Source organism: Schistocerca serialis, chromosome 1 (genome assembly GCF_023864345.2).
Source record: "Schistocerca serialis cubense isolate TAMUIC-IGC-003099 chromosome 1, iqSchSeri2.2, whole genome shotgun sequence".
Classification (NCBI taxonomy): domain Eukaryota; kingdom Metazoa; phylum Arthropoda; class Insecta; order Orthoptera; family Acrididae; genus Schistocerca; species Schistocerca serialis.
This window is the reverse complement of record NC_064638.1, coordinates 137,110,635-137,123,205: the sequence shown is the minus strand read 5'-3', so window position 1 is coordinate 137,123,205 and position 12,571 is coordinate 137,110,635. Positions and strand designations below refer to the sequence as shown.

The following is a 12,571-nucleotide window of genomic DNA, read 5'->3' as shown; positions in this document are numbered from 1 at the left end:
TATAATGTTAGAATAGTCGCTACTAAAAACTTCATTACGTTTAGTACTTTTCTTGTAACAACTCACATTTCTAATGTTGCCTGTCCACAAACCTCTCACAAGGGTAGTTGAAATATAAATGGGGTTAAACATGGGCAGCCAGGAACAAGTTCCAGCCAAATCACCAGTCACCAACCATTTCTCTCTTAATTGCAGCCTACCAAGTCTCCTCTAGAAGTGAACGGCAACTAGCCTACATGAGACGGAAGCCTTACCATGTCTACGGGACGTAAGAGCAAGTCAAGGACGTATCGTACGGTTTGTTAGGTAAGTACTTATTGAGAAGCGCTAGCCAATCAATTAGCGACCAGTCCCTCACGCTGACAACCTTTACTACTTGGAGGTTGCTGTATTCTTACGTCTGTCAGCCTCGTGTCACTCCTGCTTTTTGATTTGCTGAGGCGAAATTTCGCGTCAATTCTCAGCTATTTCCCCCCTGGAGAACACCGTTAAGGGTCCTTGCAGCTCGATTATGTTCATCTGAGTCAGTATCCACTCCTCCTGGGACGAGTTTCAAGATGATGCATGATTGCGTTCACCTGTCTGTAGGCGAGGCCTCGCCCTCGTAGTTTTCCACCCCCCCCCCCCTCCCCACCCCATCCCACTGCGCAGAGGACCCAACTTACGGAACTGAAATCCCTTGCACCTTTAATTTACATGTTTAATACTTGCACCGTACGCTTGTTTCATTCGAAAGTGAGTATGACTACGATATCTGGCAGTGATCCCAAAACGTTGGGTACTTCTGCGTGTTTGTTCAAATGGGTGCAATTGATGTCGATCGATTTATAATTTTAAAACAACGAGAGAAACGTTGATGGGAACGAACTGACCGCAGTTATCAAATGCGTGATCAACAATGGAAAATCTCCGCAGAAATGGATACACCACGTAGTTTATAACTGTACTCTGCTAATTTCAAAAAGGACTGACATTACATTATTCTGAAAAACAGAAGTTTACAAATGCGTCCATGACGTGAAAGATTCTCGTTATTCTTCGTTTATCTCCTACGGTACTGTAACTCTCCACATTACCATGCTGTAGCTCCACATCCTCTTATCCTTTTTTGTGACTCATCAGTCTGCTAACGGGTTTGATAGGGCCCGCCACGAATTCTTCTCTATGCCAACTTTTTCATCTCAGTATAGCACTTGCGACCTGTCCTCAATTTTTTACTGAATGTATTCCAGTCTGTCTTCTTCAACAGCTTCCTCTAGTGCCATGGGAGTTAGAAAGTCTTCGATGGTGTTGAGCCACAGTCTTGCCATATTTTTGAGAGAATAAACCGCCATCTGACTGATTTGAACTGCCTTAACAGATATGACATGTTAGTGCCTCAAATGGCTCTGAGCACTATGGGACTTAACATCTGAGGTCATCAGTCCCCTGGAACTTAGAACTACTTAAACCTAACTAACCTAAGGACATTACACACATCCATGCCCGAGGCAGCATTCGAACCTGCGACCGTAACGGTCGCGCGGTTCCACACTGAAGCGCCTAGAACCGCACGGCCACACTGGCCGGCGCCATGTTAGTGGCCTAAGAACATTTAGCATTGTACTTGATAGTGGCATAAAAGCCGAAATCTACACAGTACACAAAATAAATATCGTCATACACAGTCAGATGGAGATTTATCCTCTCAAAGAACTATGCGAGTCATTCCCTGATGTCTTAACAGAAGTCCCATCATCCTGTCCCTTCTTCTTGTCAGCGTTTTCCTTACATTATGTTCCTCGCCGATTCTGCGGTGAACCTCCTATTTCCTTATTTTATCGAATATACCTAATTTTCAACATTCTTTTGTAGCACAACAACCCAAAGGCTTCTATTCCCGTCTGTTCGGGATTTCCCATAGACCATGCTTTACTACCGTACAATGTTGTCCTTCAAATGGACATTCTCAGAAATTTCTTCCTCATATTAAGATCTATATTTGATACCAGTCGACTCCTCTTCGCTAGCTTTGCTCCTTTTGCCAGTGCTAGTCTGCTTTTTATGTCCTCCTTGCTCCATCCGTCAATGGTTACTTAGGTGTCTAGGTGGCAAAACTCCATAACTTCATGTACCTCGTGGTTCCCAGCTGTGATAGGTTAGTCGCTGTTCCCATTACTGATACTTCTCATACTTCAGTCTTTCTTCGATTTACATCGTTAATTCTGTTCAACAGCTACTGTAATTCTTCTTCATTTTCACTGACGAAAGCAGCGACTCTCGTCATTGGCCTCCTTTCACCCCGAATTTTAATCCGTCTTTTGAAACCCTCTTTTATTTCCGTCATTGCTTCTTCGACATATACGTCGAACAGTAGGAACAAAAGAATACGTCTTACACGCTTTTTAATCCCAGAACTTCGTTCTTGGTTTTCCAGTCTTACTGTTCGATCTTGGTTCTTGTACATACTGAATACTGTCCGCCTTATCTGTATTTTTTATCATAATGTCGAATATCTTGTACCATTTTTCATTGTCGAACGTTTTTGGCCGGTCGACGAATCCTATGAACATGTTCTAATTTATTTTCAATCTTGCTTCCATTACCAACTGCAACGTCAGAACCGTCACACAGGTGAATATATCTTTCCTAAAGCCAAACTGATCTTCGTCTAATTCAGCTTCAGTTTCCTTTGCCTTCTTCTGTATATTATTTTATTACTGCATTATGAAGTAAACATCTGCACTTTACACTGACGTCGGTTAAACAAAACTAACTCCAGCTGTTTTCAGCAACAGCTGCCACTTGCTGCTTAGAATGGCAAAGGTGCGCGTCACAGCCTACTTTGCTATTGATAAAGTATTCTCTTCATTACCCAAATTTCTTTTTTTACACAGGGACATAAGATACGTCTCCAAAATGTCCAAATGTGTGTGAAATCTTATGGGACTTAACTGCTAAGGTCATCTGTCCCGAAGCTTAGACACTACGTAACCTAAATTATCCTAAGGACAAATACACACACCCATGCCCGAGGGAGGACTCGAACCTCCGCCGGTACCACATATGTCTTCGAAGGGTGTACTTCATAAGTCACAAACACGTGGCGAAAGGCTATGAAGCCAAAAAAGGTGACGACGACTATGTCAAGTCAAGCAGACAGTACAGAACAATACTACAAACGGCCACATTTTGACTGTACGGTTTCTTAGTTGCACTATATCTCATACAGATCTTAATTTAAATGGAAGCTGTAGGTTCTGATTAGGAGTGTCACGATACAAGCATGTCAAAATGATGGTACCATCTCAACTACCGCAGGCTGTCAGTTTATTTCTTTAATGAACCATACATGTAAATTACACTATCGACCAGTGGGCCATTATCAAGTGTCTGCAATATAACATCAAAAGTACAGTGAATAGGTAAGACATGTTAGTGGAGAACATTAAACTCGCGTATTACAGCTGTTGTTTAAATTATATACGTGATATTGTTGATGTGTGTGTGTGTGTGTGTGTGTGTGTCAAATTAAAAAAATGTTCCTTGCGTGTTAAATGCGGACAAAGAACTTCCCACACAATTTTTGAATGTGACGCACGCATCAGCAATACCATGTAAGCAATTTAAACATTAATTGTAATACGCAAGCGTATGCTTGATATGCGATATGAAACTTCCTGGCAGATTAAAACTGTGTGCCCGACCGAGACTCGAACTCGGGCGTGATTCGTGCTTCGGTAGCTCAGTTGGTAGAGCACTTGCCCGCGAAAGGCAAAGGTCCCGTGTTCGAGTCTCGGTCGGGCACACAGTTTTATCTGCCAGGAAGTTTCATATCAGCGCACACTCCGCTGCAGAGTGAAAATCTCATTCTGGAAACATCCCCCAGGCTGTGGCTAAGCCATGTCTCCGCTATATCCTTTCTTTCTGGAGTGCTAGTTCTGCAAGGTTCGCAGGAGAGCTTCTGTAAAGTAGGAGACGAGATACTGGCAGAAGTAAAGCTGTGGGTACCGGGCGTGAGTCGTGCTTCGGTAGCTCAGTTGGTAGAGCACTTGCCCGCGAAAGGCAAAGGTCCCGAGTTCGAGTCTCGGTCGGGCACACAGTTTTAATCTGCCAGGAAGTTTCATATCAGCGCACACTCCACTGAAGAGTGAAAATCTCATTCTAGAAACATCCCCCAGGCTGTGGCTAAGCCATGTCTCCGCTATATCCTTTCTTTCAGGAGTGCTAGTTCTGCAAGGTTCGCAGGAGAGCTTCTGTAAAGTTTGGAAGGTAGGAGACGAGATACTGGCAGAAGTAGGGCTGTGGTTACTGGGCGTGAGTCGTGCTTCGGTAGCTCAGTTGGTAGAGCACTTGCCCGCGAAAGGCAAAGGTCCCGAGTTCGAGTCTCGGTCGGGGACACAGTTTTAATCTGCTGGGAAGTTTCATATCAGCGCACACTCCGCTGCAGAGTGAAAATCTCATTCTGGAAACATCCCCCAGGCTGTGGCTAAGCCATGTCTCCGCTATATCCTTTCTTTCAGGAGTGCTAGTTCTGCAAGGTTCGCAGGAGAGCTTTTGTAAAGTTTGGAAGGTAGGAAACGAGATACTGGCAGAAGTAAAGCTGTGGGTACCGGGCGTGAGTCGTGCATCGGTAGCTCAGTTGGTAGAGCACTTGCCCGCGAAAGGCAAAGGTCCCGAGTTCGAGTCTCGGTCGGGCACACAGTTTTAATCTGCCAGGAAGTTTCATATCAGCGCACACTCCGCTGCAGAGTGAAAATCTCATTCTGGAATAACCTATATCTTTCATGAATCACTTACCTCACAAAAATCTTCGTTACTCAAACTACTGCAATACAGCGAGCGCCAATACTGCCAGCTAAATAAAAAATTCTATCTACTGAAGGCACTAACTACTGATAGGCATAGTTAGCAAATGAAAGATTTTCATAGAGAACAAACAATGTATTATCTTAATAATGTTCAAAAGTTCATGATATCCAGTATTACAAATTTATTCTTTCTGATGGGCACACGTCCAGATCGTCCGCTCTCAAAACTCTGCCGTCTCACTCCCCACATCCACCACTTCTGCCGGCTCACCTCCAACTGTGCAACGCTACGCTCTGTTCACATCCAACTGCCCAACACTACAATAGCGAATATTCCAACAATTGCAAACCAGCCACAGACTGCACACAGCATAGTCAGTGATTTTCGTACAGAGCGCTACATGGCGTTACCAACATAAAAACCTAAACAGCCTACTTACAACGTTGATGGACCAAAAGCTGCGAGCTGAACAGAGAAACTATTCTAGTTCTTGATAAGCCTCTTGCTATATTACAAACTGTTCTTAAGCACTTTATTAGGTGCTACGAACAACGTTACAGGAAGTATTAACAAATGATCATAGTGCAACATTAAGCTGCACCGTGTCGAGCAGCACGGTCGATTTCCTTTTCTCCAGAGATTTGTTTCAAGTCGTGTGTCGCATTCGTGCCACAAGATGGTGGGCAACGCGGGCCATTTGATGAAAGCGAGCGTCGCTGCCGCCAATCTGGGAACATGCGTGAAAGGCTATGGCGTTCAGCTTCAGCGATCGAAAACATCTACACCTTCTGCATCAATTGAAACTGCATGGTTACAGAGACCTTTTCAAGTCTCAAATATCTATGATGTATATATGTGGTCTGAAGCGACGAATGAAATTTTGTAAGAAGGCCGGGATTCGAATCGGGGGCTCCTGGGGCTCGTTAGGCAGATCCACTAACCACTACACCACCCTGGCACAGTGGCTTTGCACATCTGCACTGACTACCCTATCGCACCTTATTCCTCAGTTCAAATTCCCAATGACATCTCAGCCCACTTGGTATTCCACCGCCCCCCTCCCCCCCTCAAACTCGAACAGCCGAACAGCATTGCAGACGCTCTCCAACTATTTTGGAGTGGCACTTCGACATCGGACGAAACAGGGGAGCCTCCCTGAAACCCAGACATAGGTGCTTTAATCAAATGAAAAGGAGGGAGTTGCCCTAGGGTTGCAGTTGTGCAAAGCCACTGTGGCGTAGTGGTTAGCGTACCTGCCTAACGGACAGGAGTCCAAGGGCCGAATCTCGGCCTTAGTACAAATTTTCATTCGTCGCTTCAGACTGCCTGTACAGGATGTTTCCGTAAGAGTGTGCAAAAATGTAACAGGACATGGAGAATGCTTCGCTGAACAATTTGAGGTGGGGAATCTGGGGTCAGAGAAGCCAGATTAAGGAGATAAGGAAGTAAACTTGTAAGTAGGCTGTCTAAGTTTTTATATTGGTAACGCCACGTAGCGCTCTTTATGAAAGTCACTGGCTGTGCTGTGTGCAGTCTGTGGCTGGGTGGCTTTGTTGTAATATTCGCTATTGTAGTGTTGGGCTGTTGGCTGTTAACAGCGCGTAGCGTTGCGCAGTTGGAGGTGAGCCGCCAGCAGTGGTGGATGTGGGGAGTGAGATGGTGGAGTTTTGGACAGAGAGAGTAAATTTGTAAGACTGGCTGCCATGAACTGATATATATATTATGACTTTTGAACACTATTGAGGTAAATACATTGTTTGTTCTCTATAAAAATCTTTCATTTTCTAACTATACCTATCAGTAGTTAGTACCTTCAGTAGTTTGAATCTTTTATTTAGCTGGCAGTAGTGGCGCTCGCTGTATTTTGCAGTAGTTCGAGTAACTAAGATTTTTGTGAGGTAAAAACTATAGAGGAAAACAGAGACTGGAATACGTCGAGCAAATAACTGAGGACGTAGGTTGCAAGTGCTACTCTGAGATGAAGAGGTTAGCACAGGAAAGGAATTCGTGGCGAGTCGCATCAAACCAGTCAGTAGACTGATGACCAAAAAAAAAGTGATTTGTGAAAGGTATAGGTTAATGTTAGTCAGGGCCATTCTTTTGTAGGGATTTTTGAAAGTCAGATTGCGTTGCGCCAAAAAATATTGTGTGTCAGTTTAAGCACAGTCATGTATAATTGTTCTAAGGGGACGTTTCGTATGTCGACCCTTAGCCAAGGATACCTCACTGGAATCTTCTGATTTTTTCTTGTAGTTTGTGTAATTAGTGTAGGTTTTGTTTATTGCTAGCGCGTAATTGTAGAGAGGATCTCCTTTGTAGTTGCAGTCTTTCATTGTTGTACAGTAAAACAGTTGTGGCATGCATGTAGATTTGCACCAAGTATTCCGCAGCTGAGCTTGCAATTAACTAGATATTATTTTCAGTGCTATTTTAATGTGTTTTCTTATTTTTGCTCTTCAAATTGTGCTTTTCTGTGTTATCGTGTGAAATATTGTGACAATTACGGCGTGTGAAAAACGTAATACTAGGCTCCAAAGTAACGTGAGAAATGACAACGAAGACGAAAGCAGTGTGTTAGCGCCACCGTGTAATGAATTAACTAATGTTCAACATAGTAATTTGGTAATTGTGCATAGGGAAATGGAGCGGGCGGCAAACAATGGTGTAGACAGTGAAAGAATTAGTGAACAGGGAAGCATTATCGATCGATCGGTCCCCAACAGCCCGCCTCAGGAATCGGGAATGACAGGACACAATCTTACAAAAATACTGCAGATTCAGGTTTTGGGTCCTCACCGTTTTCTCAAATAAGTCAAGATACATTTTCTGCTTGTCAAAATGTGAATGTTGCTGGTGCAACTTCACTGCCGAAAAGCACTGAGGAACATGGTTCAGACACCAGTGCATTGTTATTACAGTTAGTGCAACAAAAGGGACAAAGGCTACAAAAGTTAGATACAACGCTTGAACAAAATCAGAAACAAATGGGACAAAATCTTCAAAAGTTAGACACAATGGAACAAAATCTTCATAAGTTGGATGCCACATTTGAACAAACACGTGAAGATTTAACTACTGAGTTACATAAAATCGAATCGAAATGTCAAAAAGTCTGTAATGACGTAAAAACACAAATTTGTGAGCATTTCCAACCTATTTTTTCGCGTCATGAAAATGCATTACAGAATCACGAAGCAGCCATAAAGGAATTGCAAACTATAGTTCATGAAAATCACGACACCTTGAAAGCTAAAATTGACTCAGTTGCATCTACTGATTCGGTTACGCAACTTGCAAAAACTCAGGAAAGCTTAAAGGACACAGTAGATACTCTGAAAATTGGTTCAGAAAGACACATGGAGGAAATTAGTTCATTATCAGAGAAAGTAGTTGAACTTTCGGATCAGCTAAATAATTTACCTACGAAGGTAGATGATAATCTGAATGACACAAAACCGGTAGTCTTTAATGACACAGAAGAGTGCGAACAAATTAGGAAATTCAAACAAAATCAGAATCAAATTAATACGCAACACCAAAGAGAAATCCGGGAAGTACAAGATCAGTTGACACAGGTAATACAGGAATTACATATTTTAGAGGACACTCGCGCTCCAATACGGAAAGAGGGAAATAGAAATACGGAACAGCCACAAAATAATAACACCGGGCACTTCGGAAATTATGAAAGAAATTGGCAAGGTACACCGAATTTCGAATTTTGAGATGCAACCGCCGAAACGACGTAACAATGACCGACATGACGACAGACGATATGATCGTAACGACAGACCTGAATTGCATCAGAACTGGCGGGATTCCAACAGGGCAGGGCCCTCTCGACAAGGTGAATCTATAGAAGTTAAGGTGCGTTTACACTGCGATTTGTATCGGTACATGTATGAGATACATGTATATGCGACTTTGCGACATGTATGAGTTGACAAGTATCAATTTCATACATGTATGAGCGTGCATTTACACTGATTTGTATCACTATGCGACGGCTTCCGACGACGATTTGGAAGATTTCACATTTTTATGTGCTGGTACACTTGCTCTTTTGGAAGATGATAGGAAGAAAAGGCGGAGGAAGCGTAGATGGTGGCAGAGAGAGTTTCTTCGCAAACGCGCTACTCACGGAGCTTACGCAATGCTCGTTCAGGAATTAATGCTAGAGGATGGCGCATATTTTAGAAATTATGTTAAGATGAGTATGGAGGATTTCCATGGTTTGCTATCTCTTGTTGCACCTCTTGTGTCCAAAACCAACACAAACTTTCGAGAAGCGATTCCACCAGAGGATCAGTTGGCAGTAACACTCCGTTTTTTGGCCACTGGGGATTTCTTTTCGACGTTAATGTATCTGCATAGAATATCAAAAAGTGCCATATGCAACATTATTCTTCGTGTTTGCGAGGCCATTGTGCAAGTATTATCCCAAGAAGTGAAGGTAAAAGTTATATATATGTATATATCAGAGTATGTAATACATTATATAATTTTTTCATGCATCTGGCACGTATATCAGTTTTTTGCTATTATTCCGGCGGCCTCGCGTGATAATGTTGACAACGGATGCTAATGCCGACAATCGTGTGTGAGACGTTGGCATTAGCAGTCGCGCGACAATGCAAATGTTTTGTCATGAAATCTTCGTTTTACGAGGGCAATTACTTTTAACGAGCGGACGAGGGTACATACAAGTAACTGTCAACCAGGAACAGCAGCACAAATTTTCTACCGCGTCGTTGATGTTGCCAACATAACCACGTGAGGCTGCTGCAACAGGAACTAAAATTTTAACGGCACATACATTTTGCAGCATAAATTTCTCAAATTTTGCTGAAATGGGTTAGCTTTTAGTTCTTTGGATCGACTGACATGCTTCACTCAGTAATACAATATCACAATTTCTGAGGACACTTTCTTCACAGTAAAGATATCCAACAACATTAATTTGTATTTTTATTAAGTAGTACTTGACAGCACATTACATGCATATTTCAACATATATACATGTTTTTAAAGAATACATAAATTATGATGCATTTGTATCTCTTAGTTCATCGTTTGCCTCCTGCAAACTTCTGTATATTCCGTTCTCAAGTCTTGCCATAATTCTAGTATGGCCATTTTCATAAAGAAATCTGAGCTTATTGGCGACCAAGTCACCCAAGTGGGTAAACTGGTCCCTTTTTCTGCCTGCTAAATTGTCGCCAACTTTTCTTAAGGTCTGTAAAAGACCTTCTCGGTCTTCATGCAGGTCTCTCCTGGCTCTCTTCAGTGCACTTGATCTACCACTTCCACTCGGACTTGGAGTGGTACAGGGTGGCACAGTTGCAGATCCACTTTCATGTGGAGGCACAGAGATGACTGGAGTGGTTTCCACTTCCACAATGTCTTCTAGGGGCGTGGCAAATGTCACCTCCTCCATTTCTGTGACATCGAAAGGGAAACTAATGCTTCCTTCTCCTTGTCCTTCACCATCTCCTTCTGTGGCTGGGGCTTCCATGACCTTTAAAATACATAACACATTTCTAAGGCAAAGTGAGCTATATGTTATACATACATTATAATCAAAGTATCTTAATGTATTTAGAATTTTTTTGAGTGTCCATGTGTAAATTAAATTAAAAGAGTAACAATTTTCTTTCCAGCTTCCTGCTACTGCAGAGGAATGACTGAAAATTGCCAAAGAATGTGAAGAAAAATGGAATTTCCCCAGGTGTTTGGGAGCTATAGATGGGAGACACATTGACATTGTGGCACCACCCAACAGTGGAACAGTTTATTTTAATTATAAAGAGCGCTTCAGCATTGTTTTGCTAGCAATTGCTGATGCTAATTATAGAATAATTTACGCTGATGTTGGCACGCAGGGGAGGATTTCAGATGGTGGTGTCCTTAAAGACACCACATTTTACAAAATGTTAGAAACCAAAACTCTAAATATACCACCATCAACTCTTCCTGGTAGGAGCAAGACTGTTCCATATGTTTTCGTCGCTGACGAAGCCTTTGGCCTAGAGGAAAATATTGTGAAACCATTTCCAGGTCTGCATGAAAAAAATAGTTGGCAACGTATTTTTAACTATAGAGCATGCAGGGCAAGAAGAGTAATAGAAAATGTATTTGGGATTATAAGTGCTGTTTACAGAGTGCTGAGGAGGCAAATGCTTCTCAGTCCGGAAAAGGTTACAGTGGTGGCACTAGCCTGTGTTTATTTACATAATTTTCTTCAAAACAGAAAATCTCAAAGGTATTGTCCAGCAGGAACATACGACAGAGAGGGAGATGATGGCAACGTAATACCTGTGTCCTGGAGGGCACCTCTACTGTGCTGTAGCCACTGCCCAGAACTGGCCGAAGAACTTCTTTGCTGAATGACAACAGAAGAGAATATGCTGAATACTTCTGCAGTATTCAGGGCTCCATCCCATCGCAGTATGGAAAATAAGTTCCACATCATTGTTAAATGATGACATAAAGTAATATGCTCTATTCTTCTGCAGTATTCAGGACTTCAAACCATAGCAGTATGGAGAATCATGTTTTTCAGTGAAATTGTAAATATTCACATTATGTAGAGCATTAGCACGAAAAAATGTTGCCAAATATATGATTAATAAAATAATATAACAAATTTACTTACTGGTACTACCTCATGTGTGCTCCTATGAAAGAGTGGTTTGTAATTGTCTCTTATGAACTGCATACTTTCAAAAGCATACCATGAAGTGTGGTACACATTGCTTGTAGCACTTCCAGTTCCTTTGCTGCTCTTCCTTTTCGCTAACTCGCGACTATATTGGCTTTTTAAATTATGCCACTTGTCCTCACATTCCTTCCTTCACACGTTAAATGCCTTGGCAATTTCCTTCCACTCGTCGTACCTTTTCTGAGTGTTCTTATAGTCTCCTAGTTTCACATCCCATATACAGGGATGCCTGCGCACTGCCTCTATAAAATGCAGTGTATTTTGTTTGGACCGAGAAGTCATGGCAAATTTTAAAGTATTACACGCGGGCACAACACACGACACAATACACAAATAACTACACAACAAACGACAGTCGGCACCTCCAAAACTCAAACAGCTGCCAAAGAGCCTGGTACTACGCATGTGCTAATCGTCAAAATAAGCGGCAGGCGACAAGACGACAGGAAATGATAGTACTGCGCATGCGCGAGTTCTTAAAATGTAACTCATACATGTCGCGTATATGGCCAAAACGCGATATACAAAATGTATATGCGACATGTATGAGCTCGAGGGTCCGCATAAAAGTTTCGTGAATTTTTGTATGAGGTGATGTATCGCGACATGTCAAATTGACATGTCGCTCATACATGTCGCGATACATGTATCCCAGTGTAAACGTACCTTTAGGTCTTCAAATCCCAATAATGACGCACGCCATCAAAGAGATAATAGGGAATGACTCATACCGCTGGCAGCCACAAAACGTACTTATGAAACTGACGACGCAGCTGCCGTAGCTAGTAATTACGTAAAAATGGAAGACATTAGGGTCATCTTACTCCAGGAACACGACGTAAAACATAACAACATTGCATATCCTGTGATTCACATTACAGTAAATGACGTAAAATTTACGGCAGTACTTGACTCTGGCAGTCCCATTTCAGTAATTAGTGAAACAGTCTTTAGCAAATGCAACAAATCGAACGATTGCCCCACACTTCCGTTACATAAGATTAAATTACAAGGTGCAATCTTTGGAAAAAGTGTAGATGTATGCCAACAAACCAACTT

At 42.3% G+C, this 12,571-nt stretch overlaps 1 non-coding gene across 1 annotated transcript; it reads left to right on the top strand.

Moving 5' to 3' along the window:
• The first annotated feature begins 4,305 nt into the window (after positions 1-4,305).
• Trnas-cga (transfer RNA serine (anticodon CGA)) lies at positions 4,306-4,380 on the top strand. Its single transcript has one exon. It is a non-coding gene; the product is annotated as a tRNA-Ser (tRNA).
• Positions 4,381-12,571: the final 8,191 nt, after the last annotated feature.